The following is a 14070-nucleotide window of genomic DNA, read 5'->3' as shown; positions in this document are numbered from 1 at the left end:
AATATATTCAGAAAACTGCTTTTGTCTTTGTTTTTAAAAGCCTTTTTCCAAAATAAGTCTTGTTATCTGTAGATCCAAAACAAAATGTCTGCCTTTAGTATGCCGGATAACCTGAAATTCTGCTTCCAATTTAATGATATAAAAATACAATGCAGATGTTCAGATTTGCTGAGTTCATGTTGACTTTCTGTTATTTATGAACATTATGTTGATTAGACTTACATACTGCATAGGGAAAATGAATTTATAATATTCAAGTGCTAATTCAGAAATGGGGATTTTTGGTTTGTGAAGGGAAAACCAAATAATGGTTGAAATAATGCTTATGTTCTGTTGATCCACCGTGGCTTTTTGTCCTCTGAAGAAGCAAGAGTTTTTTGGGATACTAAACTGGCATTTTTATAAAGACATTGTGCTTTCTTGATGTAGCTGGATTCCTTTGGTTTTAAAGTGGGACGTATCAGTCTAGTTAATTACATCCAACATTTTCTAGACCGAATAAGAGAGTCAGAATGGAGAGTGGACTGCTATTGTTTTGACTTAGATGAATGATGTATGCTAACGTTTATGGTTTAAATAAGGAAGAGCTGTGAGGTTGTCTCCAAACTAACCATTCATAAGTATTTTTAGAGTAACATTTTGCCACTCATTCAGTATAGGCAAGCTTGTGACAGAGCTGACACCTTGAGACAACAAAATAACTTGTTTTTTCCATTGTTTTCTGCTGAAAATTTGTATTTTGAAACCCATTGGTTTCTAGGATATTGTATAGATTGATACAATCTGAATTGGATTCTACGATATTGTATAGATCAATATTGCATAATAGTGTACCAGAAATTTTATGAAAGAATCATGACGCTATATATAATATCCCAAATGGTTTGATAAACTGGCAGCTAAATAAAGTGTTTAGTTAACAAGGCCAGTGAACTTTATTTTTAGTGTGTTAGCAATAGGAAAAGGCTACTGGGGGTTATAGAGCGTGTTGCTTTTGTTTTCCATTCAATGGTCATGTTATTTACTCAGTCCCCATTTAATTTTTGTTTAGTATGCACCTAGTCTTTTCATGAATTCATTAATTCTTACTGACTCTCCTGGGTAACTGCCATCTGTCGATTACCTTTTTTTGTTAAAAACTGGGGAATTGGAAGACCGTGAATTTGACTTTCTTGCTATTCTTGCCTGCCTTTGGTTTTGATGTAGTCTAACTTCGATTCTTGAAACTTGGTATAATTTTAATTGTTTTACATTGCACCCAGTCATTTTCACATATAAAGTGAACAGTATTATTTAAAGCTTATCTAGCTCTTCGTTTAGTGTCCAACACTGGCTTTAATTTGTCCGCAGTTCTTTTGGCAATGCAACATGTTATCTTGTTTGCTTTTATTTCAATGTAGTTACACACTGACTTGTTGGTACAATAATTTTGAATTCACTTTTGTTGTCAATATATTGTATCAGCTTTCACTTAATGGACTTTTGTTTTTCTAATTTATTTTAGTGCACTCATCGCTGATGAATCAGTTTACATTTATCTGCATTACCAGTCCACTAGGCTGTCAAGTGATATAAATGTTCATTGTCTGATTGCATTGTTACTTATTTGCTAGTTCCAAACTGTACTTGTAACAGCAATGGTGGAAATCTTGGTTTTTGTACCAAAAAATGAACTACTTTGTATGGATGATTATATTTTAGCCTGAGATTTCAACACTGATCCTTCTAGTAGCTGGCTAGTAACATCTTACTAAACTTAAATATTCCTTGGTTCTCCCTCTGGTTTGTGTGGTCTTTTAGACAACAACAATGAAGAAAGAAGTACTTTTTTCTTTTTAATTGTAAACTGTATCGGTAAAAGCACTAAAACTGAAACAAGAACTTCGTGACTGCTATAATACTTAAAATGACTGTCCTTTCAAGTTTGCTTTCAAAAACTGACTAAATTTCAGGTTGCCAGTCTTCCCTTCATACAGTAAACATACCATTTGATTGCATATAAAATGACTGTTGTACTTCACTATATATGCACTACAGCAACAAGTCAGCGCTTAAAAAGAGAACTTACACAGTATGCAGTTTTCTCCTCTGCCTTGCATCATTATTTTTTTTCTTCCTTTAACATCTCTGCGGGTACTATTATGCAATAAGTGTTTAATTCCTCAACACAGGTCTTTTGGTATAAATTCAGTAGATTCCAACTTCGATTGGTACTCTTTAAGAATATTACTTAGCATTGAACAACTGTCCAGCAAAATATTAGTCTTTGCAGTCCCCAGGATTTCACTCCTTGTTTCTCACATAAACTGTCTCCCTCACTGACAGAGCTAAGCTATGTAAACACTTAAAAACGGGTAAACATATTAAGCTAAATTGGTGGTGGTGGGGAGGAAGGAAGGAGAAGTCTCAGGGCAGAATTTGACCCACTGGTATGTTTTTACAAATACATGACATAAAGCTTTGGGGGAAGTGGTTCTCGACTTTTTCCATACTGAGACACCCTCCAATCTATCCAGGAACGAGGCAGAGTCTCCTCTTATTTAGCAATATGGGAAGGGCAAAGGTGTCATAGCCTCTGACACGGTTTTGCAATCCCCAACTTGAGCCACCTGCATTTTAGGGCAATATAAAGATGGGTTTTGAATTGTTTGTGAGTTGGTAATATTGCTGCTGATCCTTTTAACTTATGTAAATAGCTTGTTTCTTTTCTTAACAACAGTAAACTTGAGCGGCTTATTTTTACTTTTTCAGTTTATTATTTATTCAGTACCTTCTAAGAGCCTTGGGCTCTTCGTCAAGTCCAGCACTTTTGAATGACTACTTTTTGTGAAACACATGGCAGAGATAATGCACATCTGATATTCGAGTAATTACTAGTTCTTGAATACACATCTAACTTAAATCCTATTTCTCATTCCTAACTGATCGAAGTTTATACCGAGCAATCTATTTTTGATCAACCAGTTTTGAGGAAGCAGCACAACATTACTCTTAGGATCCTACATACAACTTTCTGCAAATGTGTATCAAAAGAAGTCACAAATTTATTGTAATCTTTTCTGATTGATGCTGTAGATTAGTTTTAGGTATCCTTGTGTTCGCATTCTGACTTTGTAATAGTTTCTAATAATTTGGTGGTCTCTTTCCAGGGCTCACTCTGCACTAGGGGTAGGGGAGTGTTGCTGTACAGATCTGGACGTGGATTACTATGTAGCCAACAATAATAGAACACTGCAGATGAACTCACTAGAGGCCACATTGCTCTCCCACAGCTTTTTCCTGGGAGGATGGTGAAACTACATGGAGTTCTAGCCATCATCTCCTCTAATGGGGAAGGAATTTGCAGGTCTGCAGTGGGGTAGGGAATCCCATGTGTTCTGAGAATTTATGAAGCTGCATTGCACGTAGCTTGAGACAATAAAACTGCTCACACTCCCACTTGCCTGACTCAAATGTTAGTAGTCAGTTGAACTTGAAATGTATTTAATAAAGAGAAGATGATGAAAATGAAGAGGGAGATTTAAAACAAACCAGAAACTTGCTGAGGTTCCTGGCCCAATTTTACCTTTGTGTGGAACCTGTCTCCAGAATAAAAGCCCATTACAATCTTTCTTTAACTAATGGCGAGGGAAAGAAGAGCTGTTTGCATTGGAAACTTGGGGACCATTGTATGGAAATAGATCATTTATATCTTTAGTGGCCTTTATATTCTGTTTTAAATGCACGTCCTGTGCAATCTGCCTCATCCAGTGAGGGATGGTAAGTGAAAAGTCTGATATCCTTGAACTTCCGAGACTCTCAAGGGAGAGCCCTGTGGTAAGTGCTAGGAAGGTTTTATGTTTTCTTTATAATAAACACAACTTGCAAAAGGGCAAAAATGCAGACAAGTTAAATGTTGAGGTCAGTTAATTTAAAACTTTAGCTGTATATTTCAAATAAGTGAAGTAGTGGCAGATTATTTATTTTTTCTTAATTTAAAAAAAGAAACATGAAAATAAAGAGCCTCTGTTTTGTGATTAGAATGGGTTAAAAAGTCCTCCTTGGCACTTACAAAAACATATTGAAATGACTAAAATACTCGCAATGTTATTTTTCATGTCCTTCTATTTGAAAAGAAATATTTAGAAAGGGCCAGTGCTTTGTGATTTGCATCAGGTTGCTTTACCATCTGTCTTCCTTGGCAGTGCCAGCAAAAGAGAGAGAGAGTTTGCCTATGCCTATTACATGATCATCTTTCTTCTGAGGCATTAGTTTATTTTTACAGCTCTTGGACTCTTTTTACCTCCCAGGATCCTAATGGGATTCAAAGGAAAAATAGTTCAGACAGTCTTTATTCCAACTCATCTCTAAACTGCCTTGGGGGATGCAAGGATGATTCATGAGAATCTTTCTCTGGAGCTAGTGATGGGCCTCGTTTAAATTTCCCATTTTGTTCTTCCTCCACAAGCCAATGAAAACTTTACCACAGAAACAGCTAAACTGTTCTTCTAATGGCCTGCAGCAAATATTTGTAATGATCAAAGTAAGAACAGGAAACTTCTGATTTCTAGTTTTGTACATTCCATCTTGCTGCACTGGCGCTACAAACAAATAGCAGATCTCCTAAGAGTGTGAGACCACAATGTGCATACACCCACACAGAGAGAGAAATATGCTGATAAATGAGATCCTCCTGGTTATATTGCAATAACTAATAGCAGTTTTCCCTGCTGAGAAAGCAGATGTAGGTGTGCTTAAATTCTGTAATTGTACAGTAGTCTTTTAAATATTTAGCAAGATATTGACTCTGATAATCAGGTTAAAAACACTGACCTTCCTCTGTGGTATATTCAGCTAAATTTACATTAAAATGGTTAAACCTTTAATCACAGGTACTCCAATCACCCTTTCTGTTTTCTGATACAGTTTCTGTGTGTGGGGTGAAATGCCTATGGGTTAACCTTACCCCATTGTGTTCAGTGGAATCCAAATCTTCCAACATTGTATCCATGGCATCTCTGATATTAAATGTATTGTGGTCTGTTTAAAATATTTTTCATGGTAGCTATTTTGACAGAAATTGTAATCACCTGCAAATAAGTTAGAAGTAATTAAGAAAAATCCATTCATTGTTAGCAGAAGCTATGAACATTTAGGATGTGTTTTACAGTCAGTGTGGTTGTGGTACCTATCTATGTACTTATATGATCCCCTTCGCTATAGTATCTAGATAGTGGATATTTAAATTCAGCCTATCTCCTGGTGTCTGCCTAGCTTGAATTACCTGCATATTATTTCATTTCCTCATATACCAATTTCCAGAAGTTCATATTTCTGGGAATTGTTTTATTGTGCCAGTCAACTAGCCGGGACACTCAGTGTTGTAATGGAAATGCCAATTAATTAGTTAAACCAGTTTTCCTCTTTCTGCAATTTCATTCCTATACGTAAATTCTTAATAAGTGGCACTTCTGGTCAGTCACAGGTTGGCATTAGTTGAGAAATACTTATTCTCTCTGCAGGTCTCCAATCCAATCTCTCTCATCTGTCTTTGTAGTTACTAAAGTATTTCTTAATCTGTGTAATATGTTTTGTAATGTGTGGCAATGTGGGAATGATAAAATAGAATACATCTTTATTTTGTAATATACAGTGTCTTTGATAGAAACTGTATCCCAGAATGTTTTACAGAATTAAATTATAGCTATCCAGCAAAATGAAAGAGAGAGAGAGAGAAATGTCATGGTAATACTATGTACCCTTGATAATTAGTTTTAAAGCTGGGTATTTGTTAAAGTATTTCACACTCTGGTCCCAATATTGTGTTTTGTTCCTATTTTACCTCTGACATACAGTCAGCAGTATTATTGGACCCAGTCCAGATTCTATACACCAGAGGTGAAATCCTGGTCATATTGATGTCAATGTGAATTTTGCCATTGAACTCTGAGGCTGCGATTTCACCTCAGGTCTTTGTAATCCTAGCTGGTGGACAAATGTAGCAATTCTGTTTTGGAAGTTTGTTTAAAAGGCTTCTTTTTTTCCAGTGAGTGTCCGTAAAGAATCAACATCTACCATACTGTTATTTCTGGTATTCCCTATAATTAGACCCGGGACTACAATACTGCCAAATACTTTGGTAAATTGAACTGCTGTTGATTGTAAAGGTTTTTCTTACTAGTGCTTAATTGTATATGCTTGAACTGTATTATTGTTTCTATATGGAATCTTGAAAAGTGGCTTGTATATTGATAATTACTAATAAAAACAAATATTGATATGAAGGCAAGCAGAGAATCTTCATTTTTATACTCCTGGTGAAAGTCAGTGTATAATTCCCTTTCCCACTCTTTTTACGCTTGCTAAAATGATGAGCAATTCTTAGAAATCTTAGTTTTCTGTATGGTTACTCAGCAAATATAGAATGTTAGGGTGTTAATATCGTTTGACTGAGTATTTCAATTCCAAGGAGCACTTTATTTTTATTTAATCTCTGAATGGCCCATTGTTTCTTTATAAAGTGCTCCTTGACTGTACTGTGCTGTGTTTTTCATCTTGTCATGGTTCTTTGTGTTTGAAAATATATTTTAGCACTGAATAGGTGGTCTTTTAAAATTCGTACCCTTTCAGCTACACTCAAGGATTTATACTGCCTGACTAAGACTATATTGTGAAGATGTAATGTTCCACCTGGCTTTGCAGATTGGTTGTGCTTTGAGTTTCCTCTCTGTTTCTGTATGGTAGATGAGCATCCAGCAACTTAAAAAGTATGAAATAAATGCAACCTGCTAAATGCAATGGTTACACAGTAGATTCCACCATTTGGGTCCCTATCAGTACCAAATAGATAAGAATGTGAGTCATGTTTCCTGCACTAGAGATGGCAAAAAAAAGAGCACTGTCTGTACAGACACATGTTGAAAGGGCTTCATGCTATTAGAATTCATGGTTTAAAAAAATCTAGGTTCAGATTCTGATATCCTAAATCATGTTGTATAGCATTTTATTCCCCAAATATTCCCATTAAAATCAGTGGGACTATTTTTAAGAAGTAAGGTGCTTCTCAGTGAGAGTGGGAGTGGCGGAGTCTGGTCCTTATTCATTTGAAACAATGATTGAGCACCAGACTGTAAACCTCTTACTCCTATTGGTGAGCAGTTACTTGTACAAGTTATCCCATAGGGTTCAGTGGGATTATTTGCATGAGTAACTACTTAGCAGTGTAAGTAAGAACTTTTCATTCTAGCCCTTGACTTTTCAGCAGTCTGTTCAAGTAGGAATATGCAGCAATAACCAAAATATAATGTGTTTGAGCAAAAAGCTACTTCCATTGGTGAAAATTAAAGCCTTTAGGCCAACTTTTGTGGCAAATGTTCTAATAAAATGAATATAAATTGCATTCTTATTCTCATTGGGAAAGTGTATTAGTTTTGCAAAATCATTATTGCTTCTACACCAAATGGTGCATGTTTTAAAGACAAACTGCAGTAGTTTATTGTTTGGAGAGCTGTGTGTTATTTGCTCACCGTGACCCACATGAGTACATGCCCATTGGCTTCAATAGACCCCGGATTTCCCCAGACAGATGACTTGCATAATTCAGGGCTATCCATTTGAATTAAGGGTTACAATGTTGATCGCTAAGTTTACAATATGTAATATTAAAAATGTATTTCCAATAGCTTTAAAATAACTTCTAGATTCAGTATCACCATCAGTTTAATTAACTGAAAGTGTTTTCCCCTCTAAATAGAATTTGATACCTGGTTTTTCTCAGTATTTTCAAATAGGACCTTCATTTTCTCAGTGTGAATCTAACTCACAAAGCTGTTGATGACATACTTGTTTGGTTAATTATTAATTTTTGTGTGTGATCTACTCTCCTTTGTATTTGGATGTAGTGGATAGAATAATGTCTTCTATATTGAATTTTTTTCTTCAGAAACATATACAAAATAGAGCATATTAAGTAGCATTTTCAAAAGCATATAACTGATTTAGGACTGTGTACAGTGTGGGATAATGCACACTATGGGGGGTGTGATCTGTGAAGCGCACTAATGTGTTGCATGTTAACTGACCTGTTAGCCTTGTTGGTGCACACTAAATATTCTCTAGTGTGCTTTAACTTAGTGCTGTTTTTGAAAAAGTGACTTAGGTCTACATCTTCCATAGTATTTAAGCACCTAATTCTCAATAGGAGTTAAGTGCCTAAGGACCAGATCCTCAAGGTATTTAGGTGCCTAAAGATACCAGTCATAAAGGGGTTTTTAAAAACATCTAAGCATGGTAGGTACCTAACTCCAATTGTTTTTCAAATCAATTGTATTAGGTACCTAACCTGCTTAGAAAATCCCGTTAGATGCCTTTTGAAAATCTGGCTCTTAAATCACTAAACCATTTATAAAAATGTAGCAAATATTGTAGTAATAGTGCACTCTTGCAACCTTTAAGCTTCTTCTTTCGTACGGCATTTGAAAAGCATTGGTTTGGGATTATAACTGAATCATAAGACTTGAAAGCCAATCTAATGCTTCTGGGGTAGCTAGGTGGATCTCCCTCCTGAATGCAGCAGTTGTCTGTGATGTGTCACATGATTTGTACCTCACCACAGTCACAACCTGGTGAGTCTTTGACTTTTTTCCCCCATTTGTGGAAGAAATATCCACACCTTCTGTGCATTGTCTGAATATGGTTGAGTACAGTCCACTGCCTACAGGGAAGGCAGAATCCCGGGACTTCTTTCATTGGCTCTTTAATCAGGTCTTTGTTTGGTGTATCACAAGCAGTCCACGATTCAAGCCAGCAAGTGCTGGAGTCTTTTCCATTGGCCTGTAGTGTTGATACATGGATCCAGAAAGGATTCCTGGATTTGAGTCAGGAGAGTAGCAGTACGTTGAGATCTTGGTGTATCAGGTAAGCATGTCCAGAGTGGCCAGGATCTTACTGTATTCCCAGACCACAGCAGCGTCTCGTCTGATGCTGGCTGGCAGGATGTCCACCAAAACTGGGAGGCACAGTATTGGCATTGATTTGAGAGAGCCACTAAAGATCCTGAATGTGGCATTGATTTCGGCGTCAACAAAGATGAGTGTGGGAGCTGTTGCACCAAACTGGTGCATGCTACTCCACCGTTGACAAAACCAGGACTTGTACTGACGTTTGAAGTGTGCGTGCATCACATCCCCAGGGTGTGCCATCGAGTTCCGGAATGACGTTCACCCTGGTTTTTATCTTCTTACTCATGAAAGTAATCCCTTGAACCTGAGTCAAAATACAAGTTATGCTTTGGTCAAACACAAGTTAATGGCTCAATGCAGCAGTAACTGGGTGAAAATTAATGGCCTGTGACGTACAGGAGATCAGACTAGATCTAATTGTCCCTTCTGGCCTTAAACTCTGAGTCTATGAATAGTCAATGGAACTACTCATGGCAACAAGTACTACTTAGTACGAGTGAGAGTTGCATAAGCAGACTCAGTAGTTAGACATCAAACAGACATAACTGTGATTATAAAAAAAAAAAACAATGTTTTCCTCTATTTGTCATACAGTGGAATTCTTTTATAGTTCATAGTTTAATATCTAGTAAAACTTCAGAAAATGTTAATCATTAGCATCAGAGTGACAGGCACATCCATTATCTTTTTATGAACCTTTAAAGATACTATCAAGAGATGGCATTTTTAGTCTCTTTCTGCTGTGCCACCACTGGTTCTCTGGTGAGCTGCCTTCTGTGTTTCCTCCCACTCCCCATTTGAGTAAAGATGATAAATGAATGGAAGATTATATATTATTGCCTAATTAAAAGTACATTAAAAAGTGAAAGTAAAGAGGGGAGAATTAATAGCAAAAATCAAAATGCTGCAGTAGAAAATCATTCATTTAATATTCCTGAATGTAAGAACAGATAGAGGAAATGCAACTCACAACCCCTTTTTGGGGGGCCTTAACAACTGCATATTGAAGCTTCTAAATTTTTCCCAATACCTAGTAGTTACTTTGTGGCACTTTAACGGCTTTGTGGGATTACATTATGCTACATGTTATATAATCAGTACAGGTTGCCATACTTGATCCCATCAGTCTTGGGACATCAATGCTGTCTGGATCACCTGAAGCATGCAAAGTAAGTAGTTTCATTCTCATAGATAGTAGTGGTAAATGTTTACAAAAATATCAAGGTCCTCTGACAGCATTCATCTATTTCCTATATCAATGCATTTATGATACCCTGATTAGGCTTGCTTACAATTGTGCAAGCATGTGAGTCACCTCTTTCTTTAATTTAACAAGTGACCTCAGGATAACCCAGATCATATGAAGCCCAGCCACTACTCACCAAGATTTACAATGTCCTAATTTCCTAGGTCAGTTAATAGGATTAACATTCAGATCTCAGACCTGCTGTAATTCATGACATTTAAGTGGCTTTTTGTGAGGTTAGCCAAAAAGAATCATGTATGCAGTGAAGCAGAGAGAGACGAGAAGATTGCCATGCTTCAATCTGTACCGTCAAAATGACAAAATGGACTTATAGTAAACAATAGGTTATTGACTTGGTATGTTTAAAGGGTCAACTGCAGTGCACAGCAGGCAAGATATTTATGAAATGGGCACCCTGAATTTACAGTGCGCATATAAAATGAACCGTTTCTTTTCTATCTGTGCATTTTCTGGCACACCAAATTGACATTATCCATTTGTTTAGATAGATGATAACTCTTGCTTTTCTATTTTTAGGACATGATGACACTATTGTTTGCTGCTAACGCATAGAGCTCTAGCCTAGTACAAGGACATTTTAAATAGTAACTTTTCCACAACATTTGTCATTGGACTCTCTCTTTTATTAAAACTGGAAAAACAACATACCTTTAAAATTACTCATTTTGGCACAAAAGCAGTTTTTGTCACTCCTGTAGAGAGAAATTACTCTTTGGTAAGAAATTCTCTTGATCAATATTTAATCATGTAATAAATGTATCTCAGTTTTGCCAAAAAACAAATTTATCTTTGGGAGTTTATTAAAGTTCAGCCTGATAATTTTGTCTGCAAAATATGCAGGAGGAAGCATGCACTGAGGGCAAAAAAAACCAGGCATTCTGCTTCCCATAGAGCAGACTCCAAAACAGGATCTCTGACTCCCTAAACCGTTACTTTTGCCCAACTCCTGCACATTTTTGTTAACTTGCAATCCTCATCTAGCTGCATCTAGTAACAATCATGCTCCTCAATACAGTGTCTGAGAACTACTTTTTTCACCATTGTTTGGTCTTTTATGCAGAATAAATTGTATCATACAGGCAATCATAATGACCCAGATCCATAGCTGCATTGTTGGGGTGTAGGCAGCTGTGGTGTAACGGTGGGTTCAATGAGGCCAGGCTTGTCCCCAAGTCTATAAGAGACTGCAACCTAAACCCTTCTAACTTATGCTGGTTGCCAGTGTTCCCAGCCAGAATCACATCCACTTTCCCTAGGCAGAGGGATGGAGGTAAATTAAGATCTCTTATGCTGTCTGTACACCTGTCAAGGTTCCTTCCCCACTCTGAACTCTACGGTACAGATGTGGGGACCTGCATGAAAACCTCCTAAGCTTACTTTTACCAGCTTAGGTTAAAACTTCCCCAAGGTACAAACTATTTTACCCTTTGCCCTTGGACTTCCACTGCCACCACCAAACATTTATCTGGGTTTATTTTTATTAGGAAAGCATCGTTTGGATCGTTTCCCCCCAAAAATCATTGTTTCCCCCCAAAAGTCCTCCCAACCCTTGCACCCCACTTCTTTGGGAAGGTTTGGTAAAAATCCTCACCAATTTGCATAGATGACCACAGACCCAAACCCTTGGAACTTAAGAACAATGAAAAAGCATTCAGTTTTCTTACAAGAAGACTTTTAATAGAAGTAAAAAAGAATCACCTCTGTAAAATCAGGATGGTAAATACCTTACAGGGTAAATAGATTCAAAACATAGAGAATCCCTCTAGGCAAAACCTTAAGTTACAAAAAAGACACACAGACAAGAATATTCATTCTATTCAGCACAGCTATTTTCTCAGCCATTTAAAGAAATCATAATCTAACACATACCTAGCTAGATTACTTACTAAGTTCTAAGACTCCATTCCTGTTCTGTCCCCGGCAAAAGCATCACACAGACAAAGACAGACCCTTTGTTTTTTCTCCCTCCTCCCAGCTTTTGAAAGTATCTTGTCTCCTCATTGGTCATTTTGGTCAGGTGCCAGCGAGGTTACCTTTAGCTTCTTAACCCTTTACAGGTGAAAGGATTTTTCCTCTGGCCAGGAGGGATTTTAAAGGTGATTACCCTTCCCTTTATATTTATGACAACACCACTATAGGACCTCTCTACATTGGCATAATCTTCCTGTATCTGGCTATGCTGGCTGTGTGTTCACTGCAGAATGGCATTGAGTAAATGCAGTACAGCCCAAAAGCTAGGCTAGTACCTGTGAGCTGCTTTTGCAGTCGAAGTGGGTCTGGCTCTCCACTTACACTTCTCTTTCACTGGTGTATCTCCACTGACTTCTGATTTACACCACTGTGTGATGAGAATAAGGCCCAATATATAATTATACAGTATAGAAATGGAGTGTCTGGTTTTCTAAGGCTTAATTGAAATTACTCCTACATACTATAGTTGCATTCAGTAACAACATGATAATTGATGGTCTGTGGGCATTACCATTCTAAACTCTGCTGCCATTGTGCATGCTAATTTCTAACTGTATAAAAATGACTAAATTCTATGTTTTGCACATATAGAGCTGCTAGCATATATAAGTAGCAGCTCCATCCTACAGACTGATATGATACTTCCTTGCCACAATACTTCATAATATATTTCTGTGTCTAACAGCAGCTCTATATTATAGCGTGTAGCAGTACCTTTAATGCCTCCAAAGAGCCATATGCACAGTAGATTTACAAGATTTCAGGATGCAAAACTCTCTTGACAGCAATAAGGGCAAACGAGGGCCCTAAATTATTTCTCTGATTTGATGTGTGGTCCCTGTGTAAATATATGCTTTAGTGGGCCAGCATAGAAAATTGCACAGTATAATGTAGCAATTTGCATTACACTCCAACTGAGAATAAACAAGACTTCAGATTCTGACATGGCAGTTTCTTAACTTGCACCCTTCGAAATCCTGTCATATAAATAATACTTTTTGGTGAAAAATGTCCCTGAATGCATAATTACACAACAGACATGTTAGAGCACCAAAGGAGCTATTGTAGCCTAAAGGGTAAATGATATGCATTTTTTGAAAGTCCCTGTAATGTATTTTGAAAATTGTCTTTAAAACATTGCTTATTATGTAAATATATCACCACCTTTGGAGCATCGTAAACATCTCTTGTGCTGTACACATTAGCAAGCTAAATACAGTTTTAGACAAAACCATACAGGAACTTCTTTTCTTTTCTTTTCTTTCTTTAAAGCTGAGCATAAAGAAGAAACAGGGAATTATGAATTAAGGCTAACGTCTAGTTCTCTAACTTACCCCATTATTATTATTTATGGTAGTGCCCACTGTGTGCTCAGTGCTCTTTAAATGTTCCAGAAAGACAGTCCCTTTTGGAAGAGTTTACAATTTGAAGAAAAAAAAAAGGCAGACCTGAAGACAAAGGTTGTGGGTACAACACTGTGGGAACAAGAAGTAGCTATTGGGTCAAACCCTGCATTTTAAAGCTCAGCAGTAAAATACAGGATTCTGCTGTTTGGTTTTGGTCTGAGTGCACCAATAAGACCAACATACCATGATAAGATGCTGCATTCTCCTTCAAGGATGTGGAGGAAAATAATTGCTACCTTACAGCAGTATTGTGAGGTTTGATTAAATATTTGTGATGCCTTCGCTGCAAGGCATGATGGCAAGTGCAATGTATATTAACAATAATTTCTCATGCAAATGAATTTGGTGGATCTTCCTCATGTTTCAGACTTTTCTCAAGAGTTTAGTATTGCTCAGAATGAGAAGCAAGCATGCTTGCTGAGTCACTGGAATTCGTACTTGCAGACTGAAGTAGTTTTTGATTCTCTATGTGTCAGGGATCCTGAGA

The 14070-nt window shown here is 37.0% G+C and overlaps 1 protein-coding gene across 8 annotated transcripts in view; it reads left to right on the top strand.

Moving 5' to 3' along the window:
* NLGN1 (neuroligin 1) overlaps positions 1–14070 on the top strand; it is a 459420-nt gene that overhangs the window by 181841 nt on the left and 263509 nt on the right. The gene's annotated exons all lie outside the window — the stretch shown is intronic.

Source organism: Lepidochelys kempii, chromosome 9 (assembly GCF_965140265.1).
Source record: "Lepidochelys kempii isolate rLepKem1 chromosome 9, rLepKem1.hap2, whole genome shotgun sequence".
Lineage (NCBI taxonomy): Eukaryota > Metazoa > Chordata > Testudines > Cheloniidae > Lepidochelys > Lepidochelys kempii.
This window is presented reverse-complemented; position numbering and strand designations above follow the sequence as displayed.